The 22135-nt window shown below is 42.7% G+C and overlaps 1 long non-coding RNA gene across 1 annotated transcript in view; it reads left to right on the plus strand.

Moving 5' to 3' along the window:
- Positions 1-20902, plus strand: part of LOC114276741 (uncharacterized) — a 28153-nt gene extending 7251 nt beyond the window's left edge. Inside the window, exons 2-3 of the long non-coding RNA XR_003634357.2 lie at positions 20562-20665; positions 20769-20902. This is a non-coding gene — a long non-coding RNA (uncharacterized LOC114276741). The remainder of the gene's footprint in view (positions 1-20561; positions 20666-20768) is intronic.
- Positions 20903-22135: the final 1233 nt, after the last annotated feature.

A 22135-nucleotide genomic window follows, 5' to 3' on the forward strand; every position in this document is an offset into this window, starting at 1 on the left:
CAAAACATAACTCCACAAAGGCATTGAAAGGATGAATTATGGCATACATTGCATATGTTCCAACACTGAAGTATGATGCTCAATGGTCCCGAAACATGCAAATATGCCACCCAATGCATGAAATAGCCCCCGAAACTCAAAACTAGGCACATGTATTGAACTATAACTATGCAAAGCAAGCATTATTTGACCATGAAGCATAAAGACAGAGCCAACGCAGTCCCAAAATATGCACAATACTAGTTTAAAGCATGGCCAAAAGGTGCTAACATGTAGGGCTAAAACAATATGCAAGATTGGCTAGTAAGCATGGTTTATACCACACCTATATGAAGCATATGAAATCTCACCAAACCAGCCAAAAATAGTGAACAAAACATGTCAAAATATGCCCAAATACCCACTGAAATGAGGTCTACACATGCAAGAACGATGAGCTCCTTTGATAAGCTACAAGAGGGGTTACTCTACACATGCATCGAGGATACTTAGCATAGCAAAACCAACTCTGAAAATGAGTTATGGAGGTCCTAAAACCTACTGAAAAATGATAGAAACAAAGCTTGGAAGCTTGCAAATAGGGGGTCCTTTGGAAGGCCCAAAAGGCCACCAAACATGACAAGGAGAGAGGGGGTCACCCCCCTCTGATTTTAAGGCTCAAGAATACACCTAAGCCACTGAAAATCCTCTGGATTTTAGTGGCGAAGAGGCCAAACCAAGGCCAATGCAAATGCTCTAATGCATAGCCCTAATCATGAGGAAATGAAGCATGCAAAGGGGAAGATGACTCCAAATAGAAAAATTCCCTTAATAAAACTTCAAGAGGGGCTCAAAATAAGACTTTTTTTAGTTCATGGAAAATCTCGAAAATGCTTTCAAGCAAGGCTAAGCTAGGATGCAAAATTAGCCCTAAAAGAGAGATGGAAGACACAAGGAGGTAGATGACCTCAAAAAGAAAAGTGTCCTTAATCAAACTTTAAGAGGAGCTCAAAATAAGACACTTTACAGTTTATATCGGAGCCCATAAATGCTTGAAAATAAGGCTAAAGAATGAAGCAAGATAAGGCTACAAAGAGGGAGATGGTGACTTATCCTTGTAGCACAGCAATGCAGCAGCTTTTGGACCAAGATGGTGAGCTCTCAACCTCTGAAAATCAACTTCAAGGTGCTGGAATGGGTGGTGGAGGTGATAGGCTATGAGGTGTAGTGCAATGGGACCAAGAATAAGGGTTTTTTGGAGCTTGGAATAGAGAGATATGGAGGAGTGTGTGTGTATGAGCCTCTGAAAATTCGGAACCCTGGCAAAGGAGAGGGGAGCCTTCCTTTATAGAGCCAAGAGACTAAAGCTTCTCTTAGAAGCTTCAAACCAAGAGCAAAGATCCTCCATACACGTGTATGAAGGATCCAGTCTGTGCCCTCTAGCTGGCACAGCTGGCATCCATTCAATCTATAGAATACACCGGAAGGTCGTCGGCTAGCAAAATTGGTCAGCCGGCTACTTTAACTGGTTGGTCGGCCATCTATTTGGTCGGTCGGCCATCTATTTGGTCAGTCGGCCATCTGTTCTGGTCGGTCGGCAGGAAAGATCTGCTCAGCAGGTCCAACTTCAAACGGGTATAACTCCTTCATGTGAACTCCTTTTCAGGTCATTCTTGTGTCCAAATTGAAGCCCCGGAAGTAATCTTTCCAATGGAACAAAACTTACATCAAAATTCCAACTATGAAAAAATTTATACTTGTTTTGGGGAAGGTTGCTCAGTTTCGGTCCAACCTGGATGATGCCCAACTTCAACCAATCATATCTCCCCCATCCGGACTCGGCCATAGGATATTCTTGAGTGAAAAACGAAGCCCCGGAAGTCTTGTTTCCAATGGTGGTGGCCTTGTAGCTTAAATTAGAGTGCATAGACAGATAAACCTGATTTAGCGAGGACTGCCCGACTCTCTTTTAGAGATTCATGCTCAACTTCTTTCTCAACTAAGTTTCTTCTCTCCACTCCTCTTTTCTTCAACTCCGAACCTTTGAACAAGGTGTTTTGATAGATTTTTCAAAGACTTGATCTCTCTTTCATTCATTTCCACTTTGTCCTTGCTCAGTTTACCGAAAAGCGCATCATTTGACAAAATGTGAGCCTCGGAACATCGTAGGAACTTTATTTCAAAAATATTTTGAAAGAGAGGATTTTAAGATGCAAAATATTTTGGTCCAACAATGGGGTGTCAGGCTTGGATTTGACGCTCTCCTTGCCAAAGAAACCGACCTTTTGTATAGCATAGCCTGCACATCTTTCACCACCAAAGAAAAGCATCAGTAATGCCCAAGTCTTAAGGGCGGTCAAAAATGGGGTGTCTACAGTTGCCCCTCTTTGACAGAACTCGAAAGTCAAGAAGTGACGTGAGTGAATTTCAAAGCCCAGAGACAACCTATTTTTGACGAGGCCGAAGACTTGGACAAACAAACAAAATACAAATGTAATTGGTTGAACCCACAGGCTGCCTATGTATCCCTTTACAAGGAATCAAACCAGTGTAGTTCAAGGGGCAGGATGCAAATGATATGCAGGAAGACTTTGATAATTGGACTTATACGCTACGCGAAGCTGGTCTGAAAATTGGACTTATACGCTACGCGAAGCCGGTTTGAACATTGGGGATTTATGCCATGCAATGCAACGCAAAAATGCAATGTAATAGCTAGAAAGTGAATGTACCTTACAGGGGCAATTGGCAATGACCTACCTTATGTTGCTGAGGACCTTCCGCTTCTTCTTGGTTAAACTGCAGGTACGACTTTTCTCCCTGGCTGTGGCCGCAACTTTCCCTCTTCTCCAACAGGGTGACAGACTAGGTTGGTTCAACATCCAGAATTGAGGTGCATACAGATACTATCTCAATCTATGGGGCTGCTATACAGATTTCAAGCCGAGGATATACCCTTGGGTATTTAAACTAGATTTTAGTCTCAGAAATCCCGAACCTTTGTGTTCTAGGCATGAGCCATTCGAACTCTAGTTTCCACCGTCTCAGTTGGTCTCCTAGGAACTCACCACAAACACAGGCAGGTGGCTGTACCAGACCACCGGAAGTCGTTCGGGCACGACAAACACCAAAGGAATTGCACCTTTAGAGGATTTAAGGTCTCCTAGACCGGAGAGTGCACAAGATAGTGCAAGTGAAGAGTGGATGCACAAAACAATGCTAAGAAGATGCACGAAACAGTGCGATGCAACGTACTAACAAGTATAGGTTAGGTGCGCAAGAAAGCGTGATAGAATGCATGCAAAATGCAAGTAAGGTGCACAAAATAGTGCAACGCAATGCACTGACAGATGCTACAAGCATTTTCTATGCAAGATGAGAGAGCATGTAATGAAATGCACAAGATAGTGCGATGCGCAAGAGAGCGCGAGTGATAAACTGCACAAAACAGTGTAATGCGCAAGAAAGCGCGAGTGATAAAACTGCACAAAATAGTGCGATGCGCAAGAAAGCGCGAGTGATTTGAAATGCACAAGACAGTGCGATACGCTAAATAGCGCGAGTGATTTGAAATGCACAAGAAAGCGCGATACGCTAAATAGCACGATTGATTTTGAAATGCACATGACAGTGCGATATGCTAAACAGTGCAAGTGATTTGAAATGCACAAGATAGGGCGATACGCTAAACAGCGCGAGTGATATGAAATACACAAGAAAGCGCGATACGCTAAATAGCGCGATTGATTTTGAAATGCACAAGACAGTGCGATACGCTAAACAACGTGAGTGATTTGATATGCACAAGACAGTGTGATATGCTAAACAGCGCAAGTGATTTGAAATGCACAAGAAAGCGCGACATGCTAAACAGCGCGATTGATTTTGAAATGCACAAGAAAGTGCGATACGCTAAACAGCGCGATTGATTTTGAAATGCACAAGACAGTGCGATACGCTAAGCAGCGCGATTGATATGCAATGCACAAAATAGTACGAGTGAGATACAATCACAAGATGCACAAGATAGTGCTAGTGAGATACAAAGTGTAAGTGCACAAGACAGTGCGAGTGAATGCATGTTCTATGCAAATGAGGTGCATTTTCTATGCAAGTATGGAAGAGTGCATTTTCTATGCAAAAGATACGAGCATTTTCTATGCAAAAAGAAGGAGCATATTCTATGCAATATTGAAAGCATATTCTATGCAGAATCGAAAGCAAGCATGTTCTATGCATGAATCATAACGATGCGCGTCACGCATGTAACAGAAGTGTATATGAAAGTGCACATTCTATGCAATGGAAGGGCATCAAACATGTACTCTGGTGCCTCCGATTTACCTTTCGGAGGACTTGGCAATACGCTCAGCTCAAAAGGGGACACCCTGTTTATATTGGCGAGAGATAACATCTGCATGTGAACCCTCGGGTGCTGCTTGGACTGCCATTCTGACTTGAAGCAGGCTTACACTTGGGGTCGAGATACACTCATACTCCAGAGAAATGGTGAGGCCTGAGAAAGTGCACCTGGAGTGCAGTCTCGGAATTTGCCGAAGTTGAAACAGACTAAGATGCTCCAAATTTTCCCTCTTTTCTTTTGCTTTGCAGTCCGGAACCTATATAGCTTCAGATAGGTCCTTGTTTTACTGTTCTCACATGACCTGGGTTGAACCTTGCGGTTTATGAAAGAAAGAATCTTGTTTTGCATAAATGTGCAGAATGGCACAGCACTCTGAGCACAAAACAATTTTTTTGAAAATGAGAAAAGGGTTCTCAACTGGGTATTGGGCCTATAACTGAACACAGCATACTATGACTCAACAAAAGGTACACGACCTAAACATATCGAGTAACACTAGAAAAATACTCAAAACAAAAGTTGAGGTAAACAAAACAAAAGACACGACACACAGACGTGTTACAAAGACAAGAGACCTCTCAGTTCGCGAGGAGCCAGTTTCTCCGGGTAATGTTTCCCACCCTTTTCTCATTTGTGATTCTCACATCACTCTGGCATTCAATCTCTGTTTTTATGAAAAAAGTCATTTTTTCACTTTTTCTCTCAGCGCACATCTCTCTATTCTTCAATCTCTCATTTTTTATCCCTCCCCTGGGTGGTTGGTGGATAAACCGAAAGTTGTGGGGTCTTGCCCCAAGCATTCCGCTAGATTCTTCTTCTTGTTCACAATAGTGAGTTTCTTCCACAGAGGGGCTGCGCTACAATTGGGTGTGTAGCAAATCTGCAACTGACATCGGTTGACGATGCTCTGCTGGGGAGTTTGGACGTGATCAGATCTGCCCAGATGAGGGAATGGGATATCTTGTCCCATTCCGGTTCGTGCTTCGCACTTGGCTTGATACCTCGTTGCTTGGAGGATGTGAGAGCTTTCTGCCCTTTTGCTGTTAGCTTCAGTGGTGCCTTTTTTCGGCAAGTATGGTGCCTTTCTTGGCAAGCATGTTAACAATGGGAAAAAGACAAAACACTGACTTAACTGTGCCCCTAGTTCATCATTTTGACCATTTTTTGTTTTGGCTTTCTACTAAAACAATTTTGACCAATATGAGAGTTAGATTAACATGCTTGTTCAATTTTCTGATTTAAAATCATGCAAGTCCGGCTATGAGCACTTAAAATTTTCTTTTTTTTGGATCCAAGAAATGGTCTGGTTTTGAAAAATGGAATACTTTTCGAGAAAATCAGTCAACCTCTTTAAAAATTCTCAAAAATTATTTTTGCAAATGGCCAATACTCAACAAGCACGGAACCTACTCTTGAGATGCACAACCTCAGATTCGAAGGAAAATTGCCCCTTGCTTGAAGAGAGTTGCACGGCAACGGAATGTTGCCCCTTGTTTGAATGGCACCACAGCACACTGTATGGCAACGGAAAGTTGCCCCTTGTTTGGATAGCATCGCAACGCATTGTAATCAGTCCTCAGAGTGACGATGACAACCGAACTCTCGGATACAGAGAACGCAAAGATGATCAAAACCATTACATGGACACAGTTGATTTTGAAGTGTTTTACAGCTGGACTTCAGAATGAAGTTGCCTACGTATCCCAAAGATGGGAATCAAGCCTTACGTGGTTCGGGGTTAAGGTACACTCGGGTATTAACCTCTCATTTTACGCTCTAAGTTTTGCCAAGGCCTCCCTTTCTGGGTTTTCAAGCTTGCGAGCTTTGTTCTTCTTTTCTTTTCATTTCTTTTCTTCTTTTTTCTTTTTCATCTTTTTTTTTTCTTTTTTTTTCATTTTCTTTATTTTCATTTTTTGTATTTTTTTTTTCTTCTTCTTCTTTTTCTTGCTCTAACTTTTGCCTGGGTCGCCCTTCTGGATTTTCGGCCCAACGAGCCTCTCAAGGGTAAAAGTGTAGCTTTGTCCATGTTGAATGGTTTGAGATCCTGAAGTCATCTGAATCCAGGAGAACGACTGTTGTTCGCTGATGATGTAGGAGTCCATCCAATGGGGGCTGAATTTGCCCCTAGTGTTGTGGATCGGAACTCAGTTTTTCTTTAGTAATACTTTCTTTTTTCCTCCCTCTAGGATTTGGCATTCTTGCCGATCTTCATTGATTTGTGGAATGATCCATCTTCGGCTCTTTGAGCACAATCTGGCATCTTTTGCCCCCGGTTCGAGGGGTGCTTCTGATCAAGCTTTGCAAACTTCTTTTGATGACATCTGATCTTCTTGATCTGACTTCCTTGACCCTAATTCATGGGCTGCTTCAAATCCGGCCACACAGGTCTCACATTGTGGTTGATCGTTGAACCTTCTGAATCCAAGTTCAAGGTTTGAAAGTGATAGGGGTCGAGTCTCGAGGCTGAGAACGATCCTAGGCTGCACAACCTCAAGAGCGATTCCACGCAGGTCTTCGCAGGACTACGCAAAACATTTTTTTGAAATCTTTTAAGAAAGTGACTAATCGCTCATGCTGAAGACAGTGCGGAACCAATCTGGATCGAGCCAGGATCCTTTCCAGTACACACATTAATAAACATGATTTCATTAATTAAGGGCTTAGCATGCCTCTCTTTCTCTCAATTGATCAAATTTTCACAAATCCCAAGGAATTCCTTCCTCTTCGTTTTTACCACAGTGTTCAAAAAGTTTTGAAAAACTTAGGTCAATGCAATGACTTCAAGGCACAGAAAAGACAGAGTTCTTAGTTAAATACTGCCATCTCATTTAGAACTTCTGGCATAACTTAGCCCAAGGCAGAAGCAAACACAAGAGTGTGGAAATCACTGTTGTTCATTCAAATCTGTTAGCATAACTGGCTCCACGGCAGAAACAGACTTAAAAGAAAGCAAAAAGACAAACACAAAACAAGGAAGTGATGTCCGAGGTAACACCCCCGGAATCACCCAACTCAAATGCGAGAGGATTGAATCGATACAACAAGACAGACCTGACCGACTCAGTACAAAAAGACTGACCATATACAAAACAACAAAACTGACCCAATACCCAAGTCAGAAAATACAAAAACTAGTGTTCGCATATTGCTCAAACTTGTGCATTCCATACGCCACATCTGATGTAAACTGAGCACCGCCCGCAGGTGGTTCATCCCCCGATCGCATCACATTATCCCCTAGGTTCACTGATCCAATGACGATAGACTTTGCTGAGTTGGTGCGACGATGACCTTATTGTCAATCAGATCTTGTATTTCGTGGCGAAGACGGAAACAACTATCAGTGACATGGCCGACTTGTTGACGAAAGGCATAGTACTTGGCCGGATCATGGGAGGGAGAAAGTTTATCTGGCAGTGGTCGCGGCTCCAGGGGTTTCAGATCCCCCTCTCTAATCAGGACCCTCAAGGCCGCTGATAGAGACATGTACAGTGGTGCGAACACCCTCTGGCCTTGAGGTGGGTGTTTTGAGGTTTGTGGAGTTTTGCTGGATGCACCAGCAAAGAGATTGGTAGGCGCTGACTGGGTTTGATGATCTCTTCTGAGCAAGGGTTTAGAGCTGAAAGGAACATTCCTGGTACAACGGCCCTTCTCCCGGCTTGCCACTTGATTCAAACTGCTCTCAACTTGAGTGGTGAAAGTGTCATCCACAGCCTTTGTAACGACTGCAATCACTTGTTGTTTGTCTAACCCTTCAGCTTTCAAAGCCTCAGTAGCCCACAAAAGGTGTTCATGAGGATCCATGTCTACCCCTACCTTGTTCTTTCCATTGGCTTCCACTTTGCCATGGGATTGGCCTTCTTCAAATGCAGCCCGTCCCAAGGTTGGGGAGCCTTTCGATATGAACTCCCTGGTACGTGATGTGGTCGATGATGTGGCCAAAACCCCAAAGGCCAGATCTGCCACAGTTCTCTGAAGGTCTTCGATCATTTTCATCAGCTCAGAAGTAGTGGGTTCGTGGGTATGAGATGATTGGGGTTCAGATGCACCCATCATGCATAAGTCCAGGCTCTCTGGAATAAACACATTAGGCTTGGGTAGATGGACTGGGGTGATGTATACGCTGGGGTCATAAGGGACGGCCAGTGTGTGGATTAGATTGAGATGTAGATGAGGTACTTGGTCGTTGGGGTCTGAAGGTGGAGCTATCGTCCGGTTGTCGATGAGATTCTGGATCTCATGACGAAGGCGGTAGCAACGGTCGGTGCCATGACCGCGCTGCTGATGGTACACACCGTACTTTGAGGGGTTATGTCTGGCTGGGAGTGGGTCAGGCAGAGGTTGAGGATCGAGGGGTTTGAGATGCCCTCTTTCCATCAAGACTTTTAGTGCGCTAGTCAGGCTCATATAGAGGGGGGTCAAAGTTCTGCCCTGAGCTCGGGCTGGGGCGGCGGTTTGTAGGCTTGGGTTGGCAAAAGGGTCGGCTGTGGCGACTGTATTGATTTCAGTGGGTTTGGGAATAGTGCTACTACCAGCATTGGTGCTTCCTGCAATCGCCCTTCTTGTCGATTCACTTGTTCTGGGAATGATCCCGCTGTTGAACGCATTCTCGACCTGAACCCCCAGTTCATGCAAACTTTGAAAGTGAATAGTGGAGTGACTATCAACTTTTGCAACATATCATGCTCGAGGTTTCCCACCATCATCTGCACTTGATTCCTCTCAGAAGGCCGATCTGTCATCTGTGCTGCCTTTGTTCTCCATCTTGCAACAAATTCCACAAAAGGCTCTGTTAGGTTTTGGCAGGTTGTTTCATGCTCTTGCATGGTCATTTCAACTTGGGTATTGTAGGAATACTGATCGACAAAGGCCTCAGCCAATTCTTCCCAGTCTTGCTTCACTTTATCTTCCACCTTAGCCTACCGAGTGGTTGCTACACCCGGCAGGGTTCTTCCATACAGAGAGAGTTTCTGTGGCGTAGTCAGACCCATCGGCTTCAGGACATCCAAGAAAAGTCGGATATGTACCATTGGATCTCCAGACCCGTCGAAACGGTCAATATATGGCATTTTGAATCTGTCTGGGAGCCGAACGGCAACCTCGGTGTGCTCATACTCAATGTCGGGAATGGAGTTAAGGCCCTGTGCCTTTTTGAATTGCTTCTCAAGGTTCACAATCTTCACTGCAGTCGGATTGAGCTCATTAACATCAAGGGAATAAAGCCTCTCATTAGGTTGCACCAGGGGTCTGAGCACCTGAGCTTGAGTCAACCTTTCTCGAGGATTCGGACACTGTAAATCTTCAACTGGTGGAAGTGGGTCAAAGTTTGGCTGGGGTCCCAAAGCTGGATGTGAGGCAGATGCCCCAGATGGATGCTGCATTTCAATACTGGTCTCAGCCTGCATGGCAGTTCCCTGATTTAACGCTGCTATCGCGGCCACAAATTCTTCTGAAACTTGTGCCATCATAGTCTGCTGATGATGTGACTGGTGACTGACGGATCAGATGAACCGGTGAGCCTTGACTGGCCCTTCTCTGCCTTGCCCCAGCGAAGGAAAACACTGGCTGCTCTGAACTGAGTCTCTGACTGGACAAAGTCTATCAGCACTAGTCCAATGTACTCGGGGGATGTTGGAGCCTTTTGAAGCTACGGTTCCAAGACTACCTAGCAAAAGAGAAAACAGAGAGCGTCTCAGCCTGATTTCACCAAAACCATCACGAGCGAAGTTGAATGACTGCGCTCCCTACAGAATTCTGCCCTGTAAACTGATACCCTCAGGTAAAACTAATTCTCAAACATTGATACTGATGCCCGCAGGCCTGATACTCAAACTTGCAAACTGATACATGCACTCCCTGTAGAGATACACTCTAGAGCACATAGCAAACAAGTGAGAGCCAAAACACCCCTATGTTGGGGTAGGGTTTCCCTGTCCTATTTTGTCAGGAGCTAGGGTTTCATTACGCACGCAGCGGTTTAAAACAACCTACAATCGGGTAAGCAACCTGTCCTAGCTTGGAATGGTCACATGGATTCCGAATATGCACTAGGTCGAATGGTCAAAAAGGGTGCCTCGGTAAAACCGGGGTTTGTGCTCCCATACTGGCAGAGCCTGTAACCGGTCAGCCTTATGGCATGCTTTGACAAAGCAAGCCTCCGGCAAGCACGGTGTCCTAGGCGCACCAATGCACATGCAATGCAAAGAAACACATAAGTGTAGTCAAAACAAGATATCATGCGTTCGAGTCAAGTTCTCTAAAGTCCCCAGCAGAGTCGCCAAAAACTGTAGACGCGCCCGTGGGCCCCATGCTACAGTTCGGACTTGAATTGTCACGGTTCTTAATCTTAACCAAAGAGTCCAAATCCGGCAAATCGTTTTGAGAAAACAGATTTTTAGAAAAGAAGTGCCAAACATGGACTGCTTTGCCAGATACAGAGTCGCCACCTAAATATTTTATTTTGGAGGAATTTAGGAAACCCTGACTCGGTGCCAAAGGCCACGTCTCCGTCATCACCAAAGTTGCCTCGGCTCGAGAACTTGGGTACGATTGGGGAAGGTCATCCATGAGCACCCCCGTTCGCCCGATCAAAGATCGGCCTCTACTAACCATGATATCCAATTTTGAAAACGTTATGTGTTCTTATCCGGTTATTAGCCTAGAATTACTATGTTATGCGCACAGCAAACAAGTATAGACCAAATCGCCTAAATTGGAACAAAACATTGCATGATAGTTTTGAAAATGGTTTGCTACTCGCAAGTAGGCTAAAATGCAGGTTTTGCCACCCTCAAGTGGGCTTCAGAAAAGATGGTTTTGCCACTATCTAGTGAGCTTAAAACTCACAGTTTTAATACATTATTCCAACTTAGGTAATTCAACCTTCATCCACAGGCATTCAAGTAGTTATATCACATAAGCATCTAGCCACATGGTAAGCATGCTGTTATGTTAACATTCACACTCATGCGAGATGCTAAAACATAAATACTTACATTGTGCTCCGTGCCAAAACAGTGAACTAGTTAGTAATCGTATGCATGATCCTAGTTCATGTTGAAATGGCTAATGTAACACATGCAAAATGTCACTAGAATAGGCTCGGCTAATCTATGAATGGCATGTGAGATGCGATAGATAACATGTATTTATGTTTGATTTGAAATACTGTGCAGTTAGCGTGATGCGCCAAGCCCCGTGCATGCAATACTAATGAATGGATGCAAACATGCTATCATACTGTATGCTAATTGAAACATGCCCTAGACTAACCAATGAAAGCTAGTAAATAAAAGGGAAGAAAGACGTGGGGTTGGGAGACATATACGCACTCACGCACACTTATTACACAATTGCCCTCACTCGGAGGGTCTGAATAAATATTACAGTCTGAATAAATAATACTAAATTAATTATTACAGAATTTCTAATTAAAAAAATTAAATACAGAAAGAAGGTGGCCCCAGCCCCGCCTCAGGATGCGTGAATGATGCATGCTTGAGTCGTCTCGTCTGGAAAGCATTGTTGCCTCTGTTAACACTGCCCTGCTCCTTTGAGGACTGTGAAAATTCTTGGGGCACCTCTGAACTGATTCCTGATCACTCTGGAATATCACCGGCCAATTCAAAACACCACCGGCCACGAGGATGGGCTTATCGGCTAACTGTTGTACCACCGGCCAGCCACCGATGGTCGATCGGCACTGTAGGTGGCCGGCCGGCCATTGCTTCCTGCAGAATCCTGCAGTTGACAGCAGCAGAGGGCAAGCAGTGTATGGCATGGAATTTTCAAGCAAATGTGAGCATGGCCACACTCCCTATCATGTAATGGACTCAAGGGAGCATGGCCCTCGACCCTCGGGCCATCAATCACGCATTTCAATGCATGACGGCCCAAAAGCCAAGTGTGCAACTTCGGTATCAAATGAAATGCAAGCACAAAACACATCAAAGGGCCCCAACCCCTATCATGATTGATCAAGAGGCAAGGGATGCATGCTCAATGAAATGCAACCTAGGCATGGAGGCTAAGTATGCAACATGAACGTGCAAATGAGCAATGTATACTAGGCACGCAACCTAAACATGTAAGCAAACATGGCATGCAACAACATGCGATGATGGACTTAAACTAACATGGATAGCTCGCAAGCATGCCAAAATCAGTGGCCATGTGATGAAAATGAGGCAACCAAGATGCATGCAAACATGCACAATGCAATGGCCCCGAGTCTAAGGCACAAAACATAACTCCACAAAGGCATTGAAAGGATGAATTATGGCATACAATGGCATATGTTCCAGCACTGAAGTATGATGCTCAATGGTCCCGAAACATGCAAATATACCACCCAATGCATGAAATTGCCCCCGAAACTCAAAATTAGGCACATGTATTGAATTATAACTATGCAAAGCAAGCATTATTTGACTATGAAGCACAAAGACAGAGCCAAGGCAGTCCCAAAATATGCACAACACTAGTTTAAAGCATGGCCAAAAGGTGTTAACATGTAGGGCTAAAACAATATGCAAGATTGGCCAGTAAGCATGGTTTATACCACACCTATATGAAGCATATGAAATCTCACCAAACCAGCCAAAAACAGTGAACAAAACATGTCAAAATAAGCCCAAATACCCGTTGAAATGAGGTCTACACATGCAAGAACGATGAGCTCCTTTGATAAGCTACAAGAGGGGTTACTCTACACATGCATCAAGGATACTTTGCATAGCAAAACCAACTCTGAAAATGAGTTATGGGGGTCCTAAAACCAACTGAAAAATGATAGAAACAAAACTTGGAAGCTTGCAAATAGGGGGTCCTTTGGAAGGCCCAAAAGGCCACTGAAAATCCACCGGATTTCAGTGGCTAAGAGGCCAAACCAAGGCCAATGCAAATGCTCTAATGCATAGCCCTAATCATGAGGAAATGAAGCATGCAAAGAGGAAGATGACCCCAAACAGAAAAATTCCCTTAATCAAACTTTAAGAGGGGCTCAAAATAAGACTTTTTTTAGTTCATGGAAAATCTCGAAAATGCTTTCAAGCAAGGCTAAGCTAGGATGCAAAATTAGCCCTAAAAGAGAGATGGAAGACACAAGGAGGTAGATGACTTCAAAAAGAAAAGTGTCCTTAATCAAACTTCAAGAGGAGCTCAAAATAAGACACTTTACAGTTTATATCGAAGCCCATAAATGCTTGAAAATAAGGCTAAAGAATGAAGCAAGATAAGGCTACAAAGAGGCAGATGGTGACTTACCCTTGTAGCATAGCAATGCAGCAGCTTTTGGACCAAGATGGTGAGCTCTCAACCTCTGAAAATCAACTTAAAGGTGCTGGAAGGGGTGGTGGAGGTGATAGGCTATGAGGTGTAGTGCAATGGGACCAAGAACAAGGGTTTTTTGGAGCTTGGAATAGAGAGATATGGAGGAGTGTGTGTGTATGAGCCTCTGAAAACTCAGAACCCTGGCAAAGGAGAGGGAGCCTTCCTTTATAGAGCCAAGAGACTAAAGCTTCTCTTAGAAGCTTCAAACCAAGAGCAAAGATCCTCCATACTATATGGAGGATCCAGTCTGTGCCCTCCAGCTGGCACAGCTGGCATCCATTCAATCTGTAGAATACACCGGAAGGTCGTTGGCTAGCAAAATTGGTCAGCCGACTACTTTAACTGGTCGGCCATCTATTTGGTCGGTCGGCCATCTGTTCTGGTCGGTCGGCAGGAAAAATCTACTCTGCAGGTCCAACTTCAAACGGGCATAACTCCTTCATGTGAACTCCTTTTCAGGTCATTCTTGTGTCCAAATTGAAGCCCCGGAAGTAAGATTTCCAATGGAACCATCCTTACATCAAAATTCCAACTATGCAAAATGTTATGCTTGTTTTGGTGAAGGTTGCTCAGTTTCAGTCCAACCTAGATGATACCCAACTTCAACCAATCATATCTCCCCCATCCGGACTCGGTCTTAGGATATTCTTAAGTGAAAAACGAAGCCCCGAAAGTCTTTTTTCCAACGGTGGTGGCCTCGTAGCTTAACTTAGAGTGCATAGACAGATAAACCTGATTTAGCGAGGACTGCTCGACTCTCTTTTAGAGATTCATGCCCAACTTCTTTGTTAACTAAGTTTCTTCTCTCCACTCCTCTTTTCTTCAACTCCGAACCTCCGAACAAGGTGTTTTTAAAGATTTTTCAAAGGCTTCATCTCTCTTTCATTCATTTCCACTTTGTCTGTCACGACCCGAACCCGTCCCTGTGGGTTAAGGACGTAATCGGCCAGTAATCTTGAGATTACCTACGACCTCAAATCAAATTAGACATAACTCGACAGAGTAAAGGGGCCAAACGGAAGTAATAATCAAAAACTTTATCCATAGAGCCGTGCTTATGTGCACTACAAAACAAACCATACTCATATACGTTAATAACCCACAACAAGTACAGTATCACAAAATCCTTTACAGACAGGATCATCCAAACTGAGTCAACCCATATCAAAACTATATACAAATGTACACAAAGTCCTTGCCAACACGACAAACTATAAACACATAACAAAATGGCAAGGATGGGTCTCGTACGTGAGACACCAGGCTGACTCTCCAAAATCTCATGTTGTTCCTGGCAGACTTCGCTGGGGTTGGGTTTGGACTTCCCTCGGTTCACCTACAAACACATGAATGAGCGTGAGCGATAGCCCAGTGAATAATATCGAATACATAAATTGCATAAGCAATATGAAGAACAACATGCTCCGAACGGTCTTGGGCCCAATGCATATTTCTGCTTAACATATATACACTTATACAAAATTCGGATCAAATGACTATAGTCCCAAACATGCTGGCCTTGGTCCCAATCAGATTTCCATTCATGTCAAAACGGCCTTCGGCCCATTCATTTATGTCAAAACGGCCTTCGGCCCATACATTCGTGTCATAACGACCTTAGGTCCATTCATTTATGTCGAAATGGCCTTCAGCCCACTCATTCATGTCATAACGACCTTAGGTCCATTCATTTATGTCGAAACGGCCTTCGGCCCACTCATGCATGTCAAAACGACCTTCGGTCCATTCATTTCTATAAAAACGACCTCTGGTCCATTCATTTCTATAAAAACGACCTCTGGTCCATTCATTTCTAACAAACGACCTCTAGTCTATTCATTTTTATCAAAACGACCTTAGGTCCAGTTACTTTCATGTCAGACTTTTGTCCACAATCCCAATCGGCAATTCATAAAGCTTATAAGGGAATAAACAATTGGACATTCACAATTATTCGAATATCGATATTACTCACAGTGATCAGCGTGTGGATTCGCCCTGGAGCTTGACCCTACACATTCCATGAACACAAAAGGGTCATTATCAATTCAACCCATTCTTTAATTCACATATTCCTCTTTAGGCTTTATTCTTATCTCATTAACTCATTTACAATGCTTAACACATGCCTAAGAGTGCTTTCAAGTGAAAGGAAACGGAAAACAAAACACAGAACGAGCATATAAAATTTCAGAGAACAGGGTCCCCGCTCGAGCGTCAAATTCCCCGCTCTAGCGGACCGTTAAGGCCTGCAAAGGTATTGGTTGCATGAAAAATACGCTCGGGCATGGCATAGAGCGCTCGAGCGGAAGGCCTGTATGCAAAACTCCCCGCTCGAGCGTGAGATATCCTGCTCGAGCGGACATCCAACTCTGCAAAAAGTGCTAGGAGCACGATTTCTCCGCTCGAGCGGCCATTCCCCCGCTCGGGCGGAAGTCAAAATTCTGGAAATTCCAGATTGAGTTCTTGAGCTTCAATTTCGATGTTCAAAGACTTCAACTCATGATTTGGTCCCAAAAACATACAAACACATTATATTGTACGAGAGTGTAAGGATATTACATCAATTTGTTCAAAATCATCATCTAATTCCCAAACAACTCTCATTTCTTAAGTATGAACAAAACTCCTATATTACAAACTCCATATAAGCTCCATTCCTCCAAAAATCAAACATGCATGTATGTTTTGGCTCCCAATTTGTGTTCAAATGGTACAAATGGTGATTATAACGTGAGCTTTAACCAAAACTCTACATGAATCATGTGTGTCAAGCTCAAACATGCAATTTCAAAGTAATTCTTATATACATGAGTTCTAAGACTCCAAACTCAACAAAAATCAACTCATTACATGCTCTTGATCACAAACAACCCTTGAACTTATAAATCAAAATTTCAAACTTATGAATTCAAGACCAAATGCTTACCTAGAGGCTCAATCTTCCAACTATAGTAATTCTTGAGTTTAATTCTTCAATTCTTCACAATTTGAGCCAAAACACTCAACTCTCCTCTTTTCCTTCTCTCTAACCGACTCCCTCCTCTACCTCTTGAGTTTAATTCAGCCAAGAAGAATAACAAAGAGGGTATTAAGTGTATAGTTCCCCATTAAGTCGTAATATATTATATAGAGTGATTGGGCACTAATACGTTAATTTAATCAACTTAATCTGGTCCGAATCAATTTTTCAATTAAACTTCACCGTAGGCTCTAAAAATTACGTTAATCACAATGGTGTAATCAATTTCAGGTTCTGTGGCCGATAAGGCCCTCAATTTAATTTCCAAAGCAGATTATTCAAACAGATATTCCTACGATGAACAGATAAAACTTCAAAATCACATATATCCATATAATGGCACATAAAATCATGCTAAACACATAATCATACTCAAATTAAGGACCAATTAACATACTATGGGACAGGGGTATCACATTGTCCTTGCTCAGTTTACCGAAAAGTGCATCATTTGACAAAATGTGAGCCTCGGAATATCGTAGGAACTTTATTTCAAAAATATTTGGAAAGAGAGGATTTTAAGATGCAAAATCTTTTGGTCCAACAATGGGGTGTGAGGTTTGGATTTGACGCTCTCCTTGCCAAAGAAACCGACCTTTTGTATAGCCTGCACATCTTTCACCACCAAAGAAAACCATCAGTAACGCCCAAGTCTTAAGGGCGGTCAAAAATGGGGTGTCTACAGTTGCCCCTCTTTGACAGAACTCGAAAGTCAAGAAGTGACGTGAGTGAATGTCAAAGCCCAGAGACGACCCATTTTTGACGAGACCGAAGACTTGGACAAACAAACAAAATACAAATGTAATTGGTTGAACCCACAGGCTGCCTACGTATCCCTTTGCAAGGAATCAAACCAGCGTAGTTCAAGGGGCAGGATGCAAATGATATGCAGGAAGACTTTCATAATTAGACTTATACGTTACGCGAAGCCGGTCTGAAAATTGGACTTATACGCTACGCGAAGCCGGTTTGAACATTGGGGATTTATGCCATGCAATGCAACGCAAAAATGCAATGTAATAGCTGGAAAGTGAAGGTACCTTACAGGGGCAATTGGCAATGACCTACCTCATGCTGCTGAGGACCTTCCACTTTTTCTTGGTTAAACTGCAGGTACTACTTTTCTCCCTGGCTGTGGCCGCAGCTTTCCCTATTCTCCAACAGGGTGACAGACTAGGTTGGTTCAATATCCTGAATTGAGGTGCATACAAATGCTATCTCAATCTATGGGGCTGCCATACAGATTTCAAGCCGAGGATATACCCCTGGGTATTTAAACCAGACTTTAGTCTCAAAAATCCCGAACCTTTGTGTTCTAGGCATGAGCCATTCGAACTCTAGTTTCCATCGTCTCAGTTGGTCTCCTAGGAACTCACCGCAAACACAGGCAGGTGGCTATACCAGACCACCGGAAGTCGTTCGGGCACAACAAACACCAAAAGAATTTCACCTTTAGAGGATTTAAGGTCTCTTACACCGAAGAGTGCACAAGATAGTGCGAGTAAAGAGTGGATGCACAAAACAATGCTAAGAAGATGCACGAAATAGTGCGATGCAACGTACTAACAAGTACAGGTTAGGTGCGCAAGAAAGCGTGATAGAATGCATGCAAAATGCAAGTAAGGTGCACAAAATAGTGCGACGCAATGCACTGACAGATGCTACAAGCATTTTCTATGCAAGATGAGAGAGAGCATGTAATGAAATGAACAAGATAGTGCGATGCGCAAGAGAGCGCGAGTGTAAACTTCACAAAATTGTGCGATGCGCAAGAGAGCACGAGTGATAAACTGCACAAAACAGTGCGATGCGCAAGAAAGAGCGAGTGATAAAACTGCACAAAATAGTGCGATGCGCAAGAAAGCGCGAGTGATTTGAAATGCACAAGACAGTGCGATACGCTAAATAGCGCGAGTGATTTGAAATGCACAAGAAAGCGCGATATGCTAAACAGCGCGATTGATTTTGAAATGCACAAGACAGTGCGATACGCTAAACAGCGCGAGTGATTTGAAATGCACAAGACAGTGCGATACGCTAAACAGCGCGAGAGATTTAAAATGCACAAGAAAGCGCGATACGCTAAACAGCGTGATTGATTTTCAAATGCACAAGACAGTGCGATATGCTAAACAGAGTGAGTGATTTGAAATGCACAAGACAGTGCGATACGCTAAACAGCGCGAGTGATTTGAAATGCACAAGAAAGTGCGATACGCTAAACATCACGATTGATTTTGAAATGCACAAGAAAGTGCGATACGCTAAACAACGCGATTGATTTTGAAATGCACAAGAAAGTGCGATACGCTAAACAGCGCGATTGATTTTGAAATGCACAAGAAAGTGCGATACGCTAAACAACGCGAGTGATTTGAAATGCACAAGACAGTGCGATACGCTAAACAGCGTGATTGATATGCAATGCACAAAATAGTGCGAGTGAGATATAACCACAAGATGCACAAGATAGTGCTAGTGAGATACAAAGTGTAAGTGCACAAGACAGTGCGAGTGAATGCATGTTCTATGCAAATGAGGTGCATTTTCTATGCAAGTATGGAAGAGTGCATTTTCTATGCAAAAGATACGAGCATTTTCTATGCAAGAAACAGGAGCATATTCTATGCAATATTGAAAGCATATTCTATGCAGAATCGAAAGCAAGCATATTCTATGCATGAATCATAACGATGCGCGTCACGCATGTAACAGAAGTGTATAGGAAAGTGCACATTCTATGCAATGGAAGGGCATCAAAATTGAGTGGGGTCCACACGTCTTTTGGGGTGGGTTCGAAGAGGTGACGTGTTCCTTGCCGCATGGCAAGTCATACGGTGAAGACGGTTCGTCAAAACCTTTATGAGTGAATGGGAAGTTGATGTCGTTTTCGGGTTCGTGGAATGGACAATTAAAGAAGTAAATATGGATTTTCTTGAAATGGGTTGTCCCACATTGAAACTTAAAGAGAACTTATGTGTGTATGTATATAAGTTCTAGGTGACAACATTTTTTGCTCAGAATAGATTTAAATCTGCCCAGGCAGATTTGAATAGTTTTAACCTGAGGTTCAACAGGTTCAAATGTTCAAATAGATTAGGAAAATTGCCAGCAGTTTTGGGCAATTTTATAACTGCAGCAATTAGCGTATCTGTTCAAAATTATAATCTGTATCTGTTGGGCAGATTCATACTTGTTCGGATTTTCTAGATAGCCACAATTTACCTATAAATACCTGCCATTTTAGCAATCTTTGTAGATCCAAAATTCTTGATTTTCCTTCTAGTTTTGCTCTCTTGCATGATATAATCTTCATATTATTTTAGAGAAAAATTCAGAGAGTAAGAATACATGTTTTTGTTCGCCGAACAAATTATTTGGAGTGCTACTACAATTTGTGAAGATCATTGTATCCTAGGAGATAGACGCCATTTGTCTGTAAGCACTGTAGCGGGGCGAATCTGTCTTAAGGACAGAGTGTCACACACTCAACTTGATCTTTTTATTATTCATTCGGTTTAGTAAAATAAATTCAGTAAGTTATTTATTTTATTTGTTTGATTTGGTTTCAATTTATTTTTTACACAAAAGATTGTTCAACAGGGAAAAAGTAATGAAAACATATATGTTTGCTCAATCCATTTTTGCTGACAAAACTAAATTGAAGAACACAAATTTGTAACACTTGAGATAGAAAACTACATATAACTCCCCAATTTCTATTTAAGATTGCCCTTTAGGTGTTTCTTTTTCTTCTTTTTCTTCCTCAATATTTTCTCTCTACAATTTTTGTACTCCTGCTTTTTTTTTTCTTGTCTTCCTTTTATTTATTCGATCTCTCTAATAATATAGAAAACAAATCAACAGATTATTATTGCTTAATGCGTCGGGTCAGAAAAAAGAGGAGTGTTTCTTTGAACTTTCGTACTATTGGCACCATTAGAAGAATGTGGTTGCTGCAGCTCTCATAGGTTTGTTCTTTGGCTGCTAATCATTCAAAAGTTGAGCAAATTGAATCATATCTGCGATTCAATGTCTTATATTACTGAAAATCGGTATAATTTATTATTGCAGGCCTTGTTGTCGCAACATTTTGTTATTGCAGGCCTTGGTTCTCTCTTTGTTAGTAATTTAATTTTTCTTCCTTTTCCTTTTCAATGAACCTTATAATTTTTATGTGCTGTGTTTGGAAAAGCTTTGGAAAAATTATAAATGTATGTGTTGCCATGAATCTAGACTTTCTTTCCTTCTTTCTAATTTTCTATTCTTTTTTTAATAGCAGGGTAGGAAATTTATTTTAGAAATTATTGTGGGTAACTCATGTAATTTATAAATTTTCTAATACAAAAACTAGAATTAAAACAGTCTAGAGCAACATTTCTTTTTGCATTTACAATCAAATATTGAAAGTATATGGGAATTATTACTAAGATTGTTGTGGGGATATATTTTATGAGTACTAACACGTGGCAAGGTAACGCCGACGTGTCAGCCGAGGTACTACGTGTCCTGGTCGTTGTGCCGAGGTAATCTCGGTTAGGCCGAGGTTTCCTCCGAAGATAGCGGAATCCAAGATAAGCGGATAGGGGACAAGAGTCCAAGAATGAAGAGGAGACTTAGTCAAGATGAGGATAAAGCTCTTAGGGAGTTTATCTTTAACTCTTGAAGAGTCCAAGGTAAGTCCAGAATTGGAGTCCCTAGAAGTCAGGCTTCTAGTGGGACTAGGATTGAGTTAACTATAAAAAAAGAGGCACCCCCATGGGTCTAAGGTACGCAATTTATGTTTTAAGCAATGAGTTTAGCACTTGATTATCTTTGAGAGATATACTGACTTGATCTTGGGAGTGCCCCCGGGTGGAAGAACCACCGCCGGAGCCTTCTCTTTCTATTACAGGTTAGCTGAAGCCATCTATTTTTCCGGTGCTCTCTAGCTGATTACTAAACGGGCAGTGTGATCAGAAAATCACTCACACAATTTGGCACAGTCTGTAGGAAATTAGAAGAATAGATGGCCAGTAACGGCCAGAAGGAAAAGATTGGGGACGACACTCCTGCTGGGAGTGGCAGACCTATCGACCTTGATATTTAAGGAGACAACCACAATGCAGAAACTCGTGACCAGGGCCACGGAAAGAAAGACGTCGGCCAGGAGGGCGACACTTCGAAGAAAACAGACCAAAGCAAGTACTATAACGAAGATAACCTCCAGGTATGGAGGGATAGGTGCTTGCGGAGGGACGAAGAAGTAAAAGAATTGGCAAACAAGTTGGCAGACCTGCAGTCGGTCATCAACTTCATGATGCAAAACAATGTCATGCAGCCACCGTACTCACTGCAGGACACGCCGATTCTAGCAACTAATACCCAAAAGGGAGGAAGGAAAACAATCCCCGAAGCCCCTCAGCACACTAGGAGCGGAAGGCACTCTCACCGACCTTCCA

This window comes from Camellia sinensis, chromosome 3, assembly GCF_055761805.1.
Source record: "Camellia sinensis isolate YWXY chromosome 3, ASM5576180v1, whole genome shotgun sequence".
NCBI classification, from domain to species: domain Eukaryota; kingdom Viridiplantae; phylum Streptophyta; class Magnoliopsida; order Ericales; family Theaceae; genus Camellia; species Camellia sinensis.